Here is a 14,911-nt window from a genome sequence, read left to right as displayed (position 1 = left end):
TGAACCATTTGAACATAATGAGAATCACACACACGAAAAAATGATGTTCTATCTACACAACCAATTTTTCCATATAATCTTCATCCCATTCTATGGCCTTCCTCCAGCGCGAAACAAGGGCATGAACGCCCTGTCGGTACCAATCCTTGACCTGGTGGCGGAACCAGTGCTTCACTGTGTGAATCACCTCCTCGTCATCTTCAAAATGTCTTCCACGAACGGCATCCTACAATGGCCAAAACAAGTGGATGTCCGAGGGGGCTAGGTCAGGGCTTTATGGTGGATGGGGTAACACTGTCCAACCCTATTTTGCGATGTGTTCATCAGTCCTCATACTTGGGTAGGACCGCGCGTTATCGTCTTGCAGCGGTACATCTCCTGGGTTGGTGTGGTGCCGAAGTCGGCAGAAGCGCGTCTTTAGTTTTGTTACTGTGTTGACATATGCTTCTAAAATAATGGTATCGCGTCTTGGTATCACATCAATGAGAATCACACTTTCGCAGTCCCAGAACACAGTGATCATGACCTTCCAGCAGAAGCAGTTGCTTTGAATTTTTTCTTCTGTGGGGAGTGGGAATTGCACCATTCCATGGACTGTCGTTTTCTTTCGGGCTCAAAATGGTGAGCCCAAGTTTCATCACCTGTCACAATCCGCGACAAGAAGGCCTTCCCCTCAGCTTCAGAAGGTTGCAACAAATGAAGACAAATGGTTTACCTGTGCGATTTGTGATCCACCGTTAGACACCGCGGAACACATCTTGCACACATTTTTGAATATCCTAGAGTGCGGATACTTGCATCCACACTTCCTTTGCTGACAGACAGATGCAGCGCCAACTGTCCTCGCGCATGACAACATCAGCTCGCTGCAACATGTCTGGTGTGACAGCCGTGGATGGTCTCCCCGACCGCTGCAAATCGTGGAGCTCCGCCGAACCGCCTTCGGATGAACTCACCCCCCATGCCCAGCGACTAACTGTACTTCTGTCGACAGCAGATACTCCACAGACTTTGCACAAGCGTTAGTGAATATTCCCACAGTTTTTTTTTCTCTGCAGTGAGAAATTCAGTGAAGGCATGTTGCTTGTAACGTACTTCACCTACAGACGCCATTTTGAAACTGTCCTGCAGCTGCGCTATCTGTCGGAAGTGCTGGAAACTTGGCGCACTCACTCAGGAGACTTCAAATAATACTTGCGTAACGTTTCACATTCGTAGCATTGTTTTCGACTGAGGGGAAAAAAAAATGCAGAGCATTACTTTTTCGGCATCACTCGTAATTCATAGAATATGTTTCCGTTTCGGAACACAGTAAATGCAATCAGAATGAATCTACATGCTAGTAACATATATTAAGTAACTACACTAAGAAGGCTAAACAATGGCCAGCCTCACTTTTCAAAAAAACGCAACCGTGTAATTTTTTGTTTTGTGTACGTTTCTTCATATTCAACCCTTTCTTGAGCGGCTTTTTGTATTAAGGTTTTTAATAGACGAGCTATCATCGGTTCTCAGTTCATTCACTCAGTGGAAATATGAGTGGTACTCGTAAATAATTTGTAGACTATGTTTCTATTTCAGAACATATTAAATAAAAAAAAACAATGTGAATGAAGCAACATGCTAGTATGGTATATTAAGTAAAGATAGCAACAAACCTAAAAATCGGCCGTACTTGAGTTTCCCTCCTCCCATGAACCATGGACCTTGCCGTTGGTGGGGAGGCTTGCGTGCCTCAGCGATACAGATAGCCGTACCGTAGGTGCAACCACAACGGAGGGGTATCTGTTGAGAGGCCAGACAAACGTGTGGTTCCTGAAGAGGGGGAGCAGCTTTTTCAGTAGTTTCAGGGGCAACAGTCTGGATGATTGACTGATCTGGCCTTGTAACATTAACCAAAACGGCCTTGCTGTGCTGGTACTACGAACGGCTGAAAGCAAGGGGAAACTACAGCTGTAACTTTTCCCGAGGGCATGCAGTTTTACTGTATGCTTAAATGATGATGGTGTCCTCTTGGGTAAAATATTCCGGAGGTAAAATAGTCTCCATTCGGATCTCTGGGCGGGGACTACTCAAGAGGACGTCGTTCTCAGGAGAGAGAAAACTGGCGTTCTACGGATCAGAGCGTGGAATGTTAGATCCCTTAATCGGCAGGTAGGGAAATGGAGAGGTTAAAGTTAGATATAGTCGGAATTAGTGAAGTTCGGTGGCAGGAGGAACAAGACTTTTGGTCGGGTGAATACAGGAATATAAATACAAAATAAAATAGGGGTAATGTAGGGGTAGGTTTAATAATGAATAAAAAAATAGGAGTGCGGGTAAGCTACTGCAAACAACATATTATTGTGGCCAAGATAGACACGAAGCCCACGCCTACTACAGTAGTACAAGTTTATATGCCAACTAGCTCTGCAGATGACGAACAAATTGAAGAAATGTATGATGAGATAAAAGAAATTATTCAGGTAGTGAAGGGAGACCAAAATTTAATAGTCATGGGTGACTGGAATTCGAGAGTAGGAAAAGAGAGAGAAAAATGGCTCTAAGCACTACGGGACTGAACCTCTGAGGTCATCAGTCCCCTAGAACTTAGAACTACTTAAACCTAACTAACCTAAGGACATCACACACATCCATAGCCGAGGCAGGATTCGAACCTGCGACCGTAACGGTCGCGCGATTCCAGACTGAAGCGCCTAGAACCACTCAGCCACCCCGGACGGCAAAAGGGAGAGAAGCAAACATAGTAGGTTAATATGGATTGGGGGTAAGAAATGAAAGAGGAAGCCGTCTGGTAGAATTTTGCACAGAGCATAACTTAATCATAGCTAACACTTGGTTCAAGAATCATAAAAGAAGGTTGTATACACGGAAGAATCCTGGAGATACTAAAAGGTATCAGATAGATTATATAATGGTACGACAGAGATTTAGGAACCAGGTTCTAAGTTGTAAGACGTTTCCAGTGGTAGATGTGGACTCTGACCACAATCTATTGGGTATGAACTGTAGATTAAAACCGAAGAAACTGCAAAAAGGTGGGAATTTAAGGAGATGTCACCTCGATAAACTGACTAAACCAGAGGTTGTACAGAGTTTTAGGGAGAGCATAAGGGAACAATTGACAGGAATGGGGGAAAGAAATACAGTAGAAGAAGAATGGGTAGCTCTAAGGGATGAAGTTGTGAAGGCAGCAGAGGATCAAGTAGGTAGAAAGATGAGGGCTGGTAGAAATCCTTGGGTAACAGAATAGATACTGAACTTAATTGATGATAGGAGAAAATATAAAAATGCAATAAATGAAGCAGGTAAAAAGGGATACAAACGACTCAAAAATGAGATCGGCAGGAAGTGCAAAATGGCTAAGCAGAGATGGCTAGAGGACAAATGTAAGGATGTAGATGCTTATCTCAAGGGGAAAGACAGATACTACGTACAGGATAATTAAAGAGACCTTTGGAGAAAAGAGAACCACTTATATAAATATCAAGAGCTCACATGGAAACCCAGTTCTAAGCAAAGAAGGGAAAGCAGAGAGGTGGAAGGAGTATATGGAGGGTCTACACAAGGGCGATGTACTTGAGGACAATATTATTGAAATGGAAGAGAAGGTAGATGAACATGAAATGGGAGATACGATACTGCGTGAAGAATTTGACAGAGCGCTGAAAGATCTGAGTCGAAACCAAGGCCCCGGGAGTAGACAACATTCCATTAGAACTACTGACGACCTTGGGAGAGCCAGTCCTGACAAAACTCTACCATCTGGTGAGCATGATGTATGAGACAGGCGAAATACCCTCAGACTTCAAGAAGAATATAATAATTGCAATCCCAGAGAAAGCAGGTGTTGACAGACGTGAAAATTACCGAACTATCAGTTTAATAAGTCACAGCTGCAAAATACTAACGCGAATTCTTTAGAGACGAATGGAAAAACTAGTAGAAGCGGACCTCTGGGAAGATCAGTTTGGATTCCGTAGAAATATTGGAACACGTGAGACAATACTGGCACTACGACTTATCTTAGAAGAAAGATTAAGGAAAGGCAAATCTACGTTTCCAGCATTTTTAGACTTAGTGAAAGCTTTTGACAATGTTGACTGGAATACTCTATTTCAAATTCTAAAGGTGGCAGGGATAAAATACAGGGAGCGAAAGGCTATTTACAATTTGTACAGAAACCAGATGGCAAGTATAAGAGTCGAGGGACATGAAAGGGAAGCAGTGGTTGGGAAGGGAGTGAGACAGGGTTGTAGCCTCTCCCCGATGTTATTCAATCTGTATATTGAGCAAGCAGTAAAGGAAACAAAAGAAAAATTCGGAGTAGGTGTTAAAATCCATGGAGAAGAAATTAAAACTTTAAGGTTTGCCGATGACATTGTAATTCTGTCAGAGACAGCAAAGGACCTGGAAGAGCAGCTGAACGGAATGGACAGTGTCTTGAAAGGAGGATATATGATGAACATCAACAAAAGCAAAACGAGGATAATGGAATGTAGTCGAATTAAATCGGGTGATGCTGCGGGAATTAGATTAGGAAATGAGACGCTTAAAGTAGTAAATTAGCATTGCTGTTTGGGGAGCAAAATAATTGATGATGGTCGAGGTAGAGAGGATATAAAAGGTAGACTGGCAATGGCAAGGAAAGCGTTTTTGAAGAAGAGAAATTTGTTAACATCGAGTATAGATTTAAGTGTCAGGAAGTCATTTCTAGAAGTATTTGTATGGAGTGTAGCCATATGTGGAAGTGAAACATGGACGATAAGTAGTTTGGACAAGAAGAGAATAGAAGCTTTCGAAATGTAGTGCTACAGAATAATGTTGAAGATTAGATGGGTAGGTCATATAACTAATGAGGAGGTATTGAATAGGATTGGGGAGAAGAGAAGTTTGTGGCACAACTTGACTAGAAGAAGGGATCGGTTGGTAGGACGGGTTCTGAGGCATCAAGGGATCACGAATTTAGTATTGTATGGCTGCGTGGAGGGTAAAAATCGTAGAGGGAGGCCAAGAGATGAATACACTAGTCAAATTCAGAAGGATGTAGGTTGCAGTAAGTACTGGGAGATGAAGAAACTTGCACAGGATGGAGTGGCATGGAGAGCTGCATCAAACCAGTCTCGGGACTAAAGACGACAACAACAACAACTTCACTTTCAAAGTTTCTTAGCAGTCTTATGAAACACAACCATACAGTTCTTTGTTGTGCATGTGTTTCTTCATGTCGATCCCTTTAAGGAGCGCATATTTTGTATGAAGGGCTTTTTCTAGACTAATTTACGAGTCATAGATGTTCTGGATGACTATTGAAAAAATAAAATTTCATTTTTCTCAAAATATTTTCTATGACCAACCTAAAGCTGGTGTTTTTGATGAACAGTCTTTCCAGTTTGTTAATTTCCTTCATAGAATGCTATGAGGAAGTAACTAACGGTTGCAAATTTACGATTCCTTATTGTATTTTTCTACTAGCTGACAAACCCCGTATTGTCCGTGTATTCAGTTTGTTAATGTACTACTAGAAAGGAAAACAAGAAATGAACTGTATTTGTAGTGTAGTAGCGAAAAAAATTGCATTTCCATGTCTTCTTGAAAACACCTTTGAAATTATGGAACAGTCGTACAAAGAAAGATGCATGACGTATCAGTATTCAAATTAAGAAACAAGATCCCCGACAATTTCTGTACTCTGGGCGCACTGCGCAGCTATTTGGCGTGGCTCCATAGACGGCTATCGTTTGTGCCTACAACCGTTTGCGCTTCGCAATTGAAAGCTGTCAAGAGCGTTGCCATGTGTCAGGAATTTCCTTAAGTTATCTCGACTATATGAATCACTGAATCAATTAAAACTTTAGTAGGCCATTAAAAACAACATAATGTGGAAGTAGAAAGGTGCACTATGTGTTCGGTGAGAGGGTTAGCTGCCCTCTGAAATAAAAAAAAATTAAATTAAAAAAAATGAGTGCATGGATCACTGATGAACTTGAACGGGTGTCTTGGAACGCCCACCCCGAAAAAATATATGACCATTGATGAAAAAAATAGAAATAAAAAATTAAATAGTAGCAGGAACCGAATCGTCGCTTCATAGACGTTCGTCCTTGTGTAGCTCGAACGCTAACCACTCATCGACCATGAACTCTAGCGTCCAGCCCCTACGCACGGATAAATCAGTTACATAACAGTCGCGTAAAACTTCCCTTGCGATTTTATGGGAATTGCCGAAGTGCCGGCCGCGGTGGTCTCGCGGTTCTAGGCGCTCAGTCCGGAGCCGCGCGACTGCTACGGTCGCAGGTTCGAATCCTGCCTCGGGCATGGATGTATGTGATGTCCTTAGGTTAGTTAGGTTTAAGTAGTTCTAAGTTCTAGGGGACTGATGACCACAGATGTGAAGTCCCATAGTGCTCAGAGCCATTTGAACCATTTGAATTGCCAAAGTAGTGCACACCATGTTCTTTTAATGGTCTACTAAAGGAGTACAAAGTTTGAAGTAAATCTGTGATCACAACGTCGTGGCCTCCCCTTGTTAGTAGTGAAGAATGAATATTAAAATTTCATGCATGATACGATATTTTGTCACGTATCTCAGTGTTTATGACTCATATCTCTTCAATTATGGGTGTAGTACAATAATACTCTACTGGCCATTAAAATTGCTACACCACGAAGATGACGTGCTACAGACGCGAAATTTAACCGACAGGAAGAAGATGCTGTCATATGCAAATGATTAGCTTTTCAGAGCATTCACACAAGAATGGCGCCGGTGACGACACCTACAACGTGCTGACATGAGGAAAGTTTCCAAACGATTTCTCATACACAAATAGCAGTTGACGGCGTTGCCTGGTGAAACGTTGTTGTGATGCCTCGTGTGAGGAGGAGAAATGTGTACCATCATGTTTCCGACTTTGATTAAGGTCGGATTGTAGCCTGTCGCGATTGCGGTTTATCGTATCGCGACATTGCTGCTCGCGTTGGTCGAGATCCAATGACTGGTAGTAGAATATGGAACCAGCGGGTTCAGGAGGGTAATACGGAACGCCGTGCTAGATCTCAACGGCCTCGTATCACTAGCAGTCAAAATGACAGGCATCTTATCCGCATAGCTGTAACGGATCGTGCAGCGACGTCTCGATCCCTGAGTCAACACGTGGGGACGTTTGCAAGAGAACAACCATCTGCACGAACAGTTAGACGACGTTTGCAGCAGCATGGACTATCTGCTCGGAGACCATGGCTGCGGTTACCCTTGACGGTGCATCACAAGCAGGAGCGCCTGCGATGGTGTACTCAACGACGAACCCGGGTGCGCGAATGGCAAAGTGTCATTTTTTCGGATGAATCCAGGTTCTGTGTGCAGCATCATCATGGTCGTAACCGTGTTTCGCGCCATCGCGATGAACGCACATTGGAAACGTTTATTCGTCATCGCCATACTGGCGTATCACCTGGCGTGATGGCGTGATGGTATGGGGTGGGGTCTCGGTTACCTCTTGTTCCCACTGACAGCACTTTGAACAGTGGACGTTACATTTCAGATGTGTTACGACCCGTGGGTCTACCCTTCATTCGATCCCTACGAAACCCTACTTTTCAGCAGGATAATGCACGACCGCATGTTGCAGGTCCTGTATAGGTCTTTCTGGATACAGAAAATGTTCGACCGCTGCTCTGGCCAGCACATTCTCCAGATCTCTCACCAACTGAAAACGTCTGATCAACGGTGGCCGAGCAACTGGCACGTCACAATACGCCAGTCACTACTCTTGATGAACTGTGGTATCGTGTTGAAGCTGCCTGGGCAGCTGTACCTGTATACGCCATCCAAGCTCTGTTTGACTCAATGCCCAGGCGTATCAAGGCCGTTATTACGGCCAGAGGTGGTTGTTCTGGTTACTGATTTCTCAGGATCTGTGCACCCAAATTGCGTGAAAATGTAATCACATGTCAGTTCTAGTATAATATATTTGTCCAATGAATACGCGTTTATCGTCTGCATTTCTTCTTGGTGTAGCAATTTTAATGGTCAGTAGTGTATATTTCTATGGGTATAACCAGCTGGACGTGTGGCTACTGTCAGCGAAATATGTTTGCCAATAGAGTTAGTAGCAAAGAAGCAATAAATTTAAATGTCAAGCATGATGTGGCAGTTTTTCATTCATCTCAGTGGTGATGACGGTCGGCTCTCCTGAACTATGTGTGGTACAGTGACATAATTTTGTAGGTGTATTTAGCGGCGTATGTGGATACTGCCCGTGGAATTTATTGCGAAAGCAATTAGTAGCGTAGAAGTAATAGATTTACACGTCATGCATGACGCTTTAGTTTTTCACGCGTCTCATTGTTTATGACGACATGTCTTCTGATCTGCGTATAACAGGTAGGTGTTTCTTATCTTCACAGTGATTGTTCCCGACAGTAGGGGACCTAAGTGTGTAACAAATTTGACTGATATCGATCCAGATGTCTAGAAAGAGATGTGGAAGAGAGAGAGAGAGAGAGAGAGAGAGAGCGCACACACACACACACACACACACATTTTTATAATATGTGTGGACGTCCCAACTTTCACGTTCTTGTTTCGCCGATTTTTTAGATCGCGAGGTTTGCATGAACTGTGTCTGGCAACACTACTGTCAAGACTCTGAGAATCCACCTAAATGTTTTCGTTTTGTGGCGCGTCTTGCTCTCCTTCCAGCTGCAAGGTTGAGCACACCAGTGACCTGCCTCAAAAGGTCGGCTGCGCTTCCTTTGGGCTGGTTCTGTTTTGCCTCTTTTGGCGTCTTTTAGCTGTAGGCCCAGGCTGTAGGCCGCTTTGTCTGCCCTTGGGCCTGTCTATTGTGTTCCGCAGTACAAGTTTTATTGCACCCTAAAAGCCTTAGACACCTTGTTCTCGTTCCTGCGAACGCTATGGCCAGTCACTCATCATCGTAAAGTTAACTGCCTAGTTTTAGAAAACGTAAAAGACATCGATGGGCCGTTGTTTTAAGCGTGAAGCCTCACTGTGAAACCGCAAAAGGCTTGTGAGGTCCCGTTCGCGCTTCACGAACCTATACGCGCGATGTTGCAAGTGAAGTTTTGCAGGGACAATCTACTTTTCAACAAGTGAGGCTCTGCGTTTTAGGATGAATTTTTATTTTCGTTTCACATAAAACGAGGAAGTCCTAAGAGACAAATGGCGAATCCTACGCTCTAGTTTTACAAATTAGAATATTTTACTTCATCAAGACAAAAACATCTGGCAAACATGGGCTCTGAAATGGGTACTTTTAGAGCTATGGGCATTTAATCAGTAGAAGAGATGTGTTCCACAGTATCGGAGATGAACTAGTGCTCATAACTCTTAGGGTATGGATTTTAGAGCCCATGTTTTGCTAGCCATATTTTTCCTTGCACTGATCTATACTACGGCCTCTGAAAGTTGCCTACCCTACAGTCTTAGCAACAACGGTATCAGTACATGTATTTCACTGTCAGAGGTATCAGAACGAACTTCTCTTATAACTTTCGGCTCGCTCGTTTCCAAACCAGGGTCCCTTACCTCAAACTGATGCATATACCCTTCTCCAACATCCCAAATAATTTGTATCATCATCACGGAATCACCTGGTTAAGTACAGTAACAAGCGAAACATGTGTTACAGGTTAAAGACAACGCTTCGAAAATAAAATTATTAAAAGGCCTGTCTAGAAAAAATAATAATGAAATAAAAAAGAATACACAAAATGGTCGGGAACTTTCAAGTAAAACTGTGCATATATAGTGAAAAATCTTTATCCTGGAACCGGCTGGTGTGGCCGTGCGGTTCTAGGCGCTTCAATCTGGAACCGCGCGACCGCTACGGTCGCAGATTCGAATCCTGCCTCGGGCATGGATGCGTGTGATGTGCTTAGGTTAGTTAGGTTCAAGTAGTTCTAAGTTCTAGGGGACTGATGACCTCAGATGTTAAGTCGCATAGTGCTCAGAGCCATTCGGACCATTTTTTGGCCGGCCGTAGTGGACGAGCGGTTCTAGGCGCTTCAGTCTGGAATTGTGCACCGCTACGATCACAGGTTCGAATCCTACCTCGGGCGTGGATGTGTGTGTCGTCCTTAGGTTAGTTAGGTTTAAGTTGTTCTAAGTTCTATGGGACTGATGACCTCAGATGTTAAGTCCCATGGTGCTCAGAGCCATTTGAACCATTTTTTTATGGTGGAGCGCAAAACCGAAACAATATGGAACAGTGATCAGATCAAATTACAAGGGCAAACTCTTAAACTGAATATGAAGGGAGAGCTCAAAAAAATTGGAAGAAAACTACTGGGGACCAAAATCAGCATCAAGAAGAATACAGATTAATATCAAATACAGAACTGTATATGAAAATCTAAACGTTAACAGATGTAATAATAGGAAAAGCAGATTAAAAGTCTATGGACACACAAGCAGAATGAATAATGACAGAATAACTAATCAAATATTTGACTACTAAACAACTACGAATCGAAATCACATGGCTGAGTAAAGTAGGAAGAGATATCGAAAATGTGGGAGTTGACATGGACACAACAAGAAACAGAACACTTTTTAAGGAAGCAACTGAATAGACAGGCTTTCAGAACAGGAAAAAAACCAGTGACTGAAAGAACAAAGAATGTGTGGGCCCAGAGGAAATTGCAGTTGAAAATAAAGAGGCGCAAACGATGTTTCCTATTTTACACTTCGAAAGGACCATAGTGGTACAGACAAAATTTTTGTAGGTAAGTAATAGAAATTTAATAATAGAAATTTAAAAAACAAATAGACATAATACACTGTGCGAAGGCGTTTTCACGTATAGGTCGTGTTCGCTATGCTTCAGTATTTTGTATGAGCATTAAAGAGTATGGTGTCGCCTGCTTTCAAAACACAACAAGGCTGGTACCACACCGCGTAACAGAATTTTGGTGATGGCTGCTTCCGAAGACCGATCGCTCGCTCACTCTATTGAGAGAGTCACGTTTCTGCTCCATTGCCGAGTCAGGGGGTGGAGGCAGCTGCCGCTGGCTCGCCGTTATGGGGTGTGTGGGGCTCGCGACGTCATTGTGGCGCGCTTTTCAGCCGCTCCTGGCGCCAGGGCTCGCTTTGTCACGTGGCCATCTGGCTGTGTGGGCGGCGGGCGGGGGTGGGCGCATTGTCTGCGCCGGCGGCAGCGCTTCCGGGACACCTGGGGAGGAAAGCCACCCCCGGCCGCCTAGCGGGGGCTGTCGGGCAGAGGTTCGCATTCTCGAGCTGGCAAGGATATGGCGTCCATTTCAATGAACCTTCGTTTTCGTTATATTGGCGCGAGTTGCGCAGCAAATCTGACAAGAAACTTCACAGGCAACGTGTCTCGCCAGAGATCACGTTTAGAGTGAAAAAAATTAGTGTTCCTCAGCTATAAATTGAGAGGTACTTCGTCTTGAAAATTGTTGTTGCTGTTGTGGTCTTCAGTTCGGAGACTGGTTTGGTGCAGCTCTCCATGCTACTCTATCCTGTGCAAGCTTCTTCATCTTCCAGTACCTACTGCAACCTACATCCTTCTGAATCTGCTTAGTGTATTCATTTCTTGGTCTCCCTCTACAATTTTTACCCTCCACGCTGCCCTCCAATTCTAAATTGGTGATCCCTTGATGCCTCAGAACATGACCTATTTATAGTCCATGTTTCACTTCCATACATGGCTATACTACATACAAATACTTTCAGAAATGACTTCCTGACACTTAAATCTATACTCGATGTTAACAAATTTCTCTTCTTCAGAAACGCTTTCCTTGCCATTGCCAGTCTACATTTTATGTCCTCTCTAATTCGACCATCATTAGTTATTTTGCTCCCCACATAGCAAAACTCATTTACTACTTTAAGTGTCTCATTTCCTAATCTAATTCCCTCAGCATCACCCGAGTTAACTCGACTACATTCAGTTATCCTCGTTTTGCTTTTGTTGATGTTCATCTTATATCCTCCTTTCAAGACATTGTCCAATCCATTCAACTGCTCTTCCAGGTCCTTTGATATCTCTGACAGAATTACAATGTCATCGGTGAACCGCAAAGCTTTTATTTCTTCTCCATGGATTTTAATTTCTACTCCAAATTTTTCTTTTGTTTCCTTTACTGTTTGCTCATTATACACATTGAATAACATCGGGGATAGGCTACAACCCTGTCTCACTTCCTTCCCAACCACTGTTTCCCTTTCATGCCCCTCGACTCTTATAACTGCCATCTGGTTTCTGTACAAATTGTAAATAGCCTTTCGCTCCCTGTATGTTACCCATGCGACCTTAAGAAATTGAAAGAGTATTCCAGTCAACATTGTCAAAAGCTTTCTCTAAGTCTATAAATGCTAGAAACGTAGGTTTACCTTTCCTTAATCTATCTCCTAAGACAAGTCGTAGTGTCAGTATTGGCTCACGTATTGCAACATTTCTACGGAATCCAAAATGATCTTCCCCGAGGTCAGCTTCTACCAGTTTTTCCATTCGTCTGTAAAGAATTCGTGTTAGTATTTTGCAGCTGTGACTTATTAAACTGACTGTTCGGTAATTTTCACATGTGTCAACGCCTGCTTTCTTTGGGACTGGAATTATTATATTCTTCTTCAAGTCTGAGGGTGTTTCGCCTGTCTCATACATATTGCTCACCAGATGGTAGAGTTTTTTCAGGGCTGCCTGTCCCAGGGCTATCAGTAGTTCTAATGGTATGTTGTCTACAAGTCCATAATTGGATCGGTGTAAAACCAGGTTGGGTTGGGGTTGTTTGGGGGAGGAGACCAGACAGCGAGGTCACCGGTCTCATCAGATTAGGGAAGGAAGTCGGCCGTGCCCTTTCAAAGGAACCATCCCGGCATTTGCCTAAAGCGATTGTAAAACCAGGCTTAATCTAATGTAGTCGTATTAGGTTAGGCGAAGCGGAAAGAAGTAGATTGCAAAATGAGACACTAAAACCGCCTAGTAAACGAGTTTTGGTATTTGGACAGCAAAGTAAATGATTAAGCTCATCCATTTCAGATATTTTAGAACCCGTCACTGTTAATTGAATGTAAATACATAAAACTGCAACCAGACACTTTTTTTGAATAGTTGTTTATTATTCCATGAACCGGTTTTCGAACCTTACAGGTTCATCTTCAGATGGTTTTCCGGAAGTTACATACCTGTTTCTAGCACAATGCTGCGTGCTGGCTTGCGACGGTGTGGGCGGCCTTTTTCTGTTAGTGTCCATCTGTCTTCCTCCATTGTGATGGCCAGTTAGTACATCACTTCACACACTTTTACACAATATGTATGCTTCTACACAGTGATAGCGACACTTTGCTAGTATCCAGCATGTTCTATACAACTGTCACAAGCCAGCACCCAGCATTATGCTACAAATAGATATGTAACTTCGGAAAAATTATCTGAAGATGAATCTGAAAAGGTTCGAAAACCGATTATTCAAAAAAGTGACTGGTTGCAGTTCTATGTATTTGCAGCACATTAACTGCCGATGGTCGACGTTGAGCGTATATAACATGTCGACTGATAATAGCAAGAAACGTATTTTTGGGAACAGAGAAGTTCGTTAATATCGATAACGAATTTAAATTTTTACTATACTCTCAAGGTATTATTATTACACTCGTACAGAAGTGAAACGCGGACAATGAACAAATCAGACAAGAAAGTGTAAATGTCGTGTGACTTGGGCCTCCCGTCGGGTAGACCGTTCACCGGGTACAGGTCTTTCGAGTTGACGCCACGTCTGCCACGGGAGCATCGAGGGGGATGAAATGATTATGATTAAAACAATACAACACCCAGTCCCTGAGCGGAGAAAATCTCCAACCCAGCAGGGAATCGAGACCGGACCCTTAGAATTGACATTCTGTGGCGCTGACAAACTTTTTTTTAAAATTTTTTTTTATCTCATTTTCCTCGCTTGTGTTCGTTTCATCTGCTTGGGGCGGACGTCGTAATACATCCGGTTAAGTTCGTTGTTGATCGATTAACTCAGTTTTTTTTATTACAGAGGGCACCTAACCCTCTGACCGAACACGCCGAGCTACCGTGCCGGCGATGTGGAGCGCTTCACGATTTTGCGTGTCATCCTTGCGCAGGGGCCATGCTAATCTTCTCTGTACCGTTCCAATTTTAGTATATGTACTGCCGAAGCAAGTACACCACTCAGCTACCTGGGGCGGACATCAGACATGAAGAGAATAGCAGTTTTTGATATGTGTTGCTACATGAGATTGCTGAAGATTCGATGGGTATGTTGGATAATAAGGAGGTGCCGATTCGAATTGATGAAAGAAGAAATCTGTGCTACAAATTGGCTACTTGACTAAAAGAAGGGATAGGCTGATAGAACGGAATCTGTGCCGTCAAGGAATCGTTAAATGGAAGCTGAGGAAGGAAAGTGCTATTCCTCAATTTAGTACTAATTAGCCTGATCATTTTATCTGTCATGTCTGGAATGCACCACGTCCTGGTAGCCGGTAAAAATGCTGTCTACAATATAAGTTGCTTTCTGATACTGTGTTTTTTGTCTTTGAATTTAAACAAACATATGCTGCATGCAGTAATGCGTTACACGCTCTTGTGGGTTAGCACTTTCTTCAGGCGACCTCTTCACTTCTAGTCGGAGACCAAGTTTTGAACACGGCAAAAAGTTTCAAATGATTGTAGCCTGCAGTAGTTATGCACAGATGAAGAGGGTTGCAGAGGACAGAGTAGTGTGAAGATCTGCATCAAACCAGTCGGAAGACTGTACACGGCAACAACAACCCGTGGATCAGTTTGGCCCTGGCTTGCCATTTACAATAAGGTACTGCCAGTGTCGCGTTTTTGATGAGCGCTATTTACCCACGTCATCCAGCGGTGTGTCCCAGTGAACGAAGAGTTTGCTTAGAGCA

The 14,911-nt window shown here is 43.2% G+C and overlaps 1 non-coding gene across 1 annotated transcript; it reads right to left on the bottom strand.

Moving 5' to 3' along the window:
• Positions 1 to 14,068: 14,068 nt before the first annotated feature.
• Positions 14,069 to 14,175, bottom strand: LOC126417663 (U6 spliceosomal RNA). Its single transcript, XR_007575743.1, has one exon. It is a non-coding gene; the product is annotated as a U6 spliceosomal RNA (small nuclear RNA).
• Between the last annotated feature and the right edge of the window lie 736 nt (positions 14,176 to 14,911).

This window comes from Schistocerca serialis, chromosome 8 (assembly GCF_023864345.2).
Source record: "Schistocerca serialis cubense isolate TAMUIC-IGC-003099 chromosome 8, iqSchSeri2.2, whole genome shotgun sequence".
Classification (NCBI taxonomy): domain Eukaryota; kingdom Metazoa; phylum Arthropoda; class Insecta; order Orthoptera; family Acrididae; genus Schistocerca; species Schistocerca serialis.
Note: the sequence above shows the minus strand (reverse complement) of the source record. Positions and strands in the feature narration are given on the sequence as shown.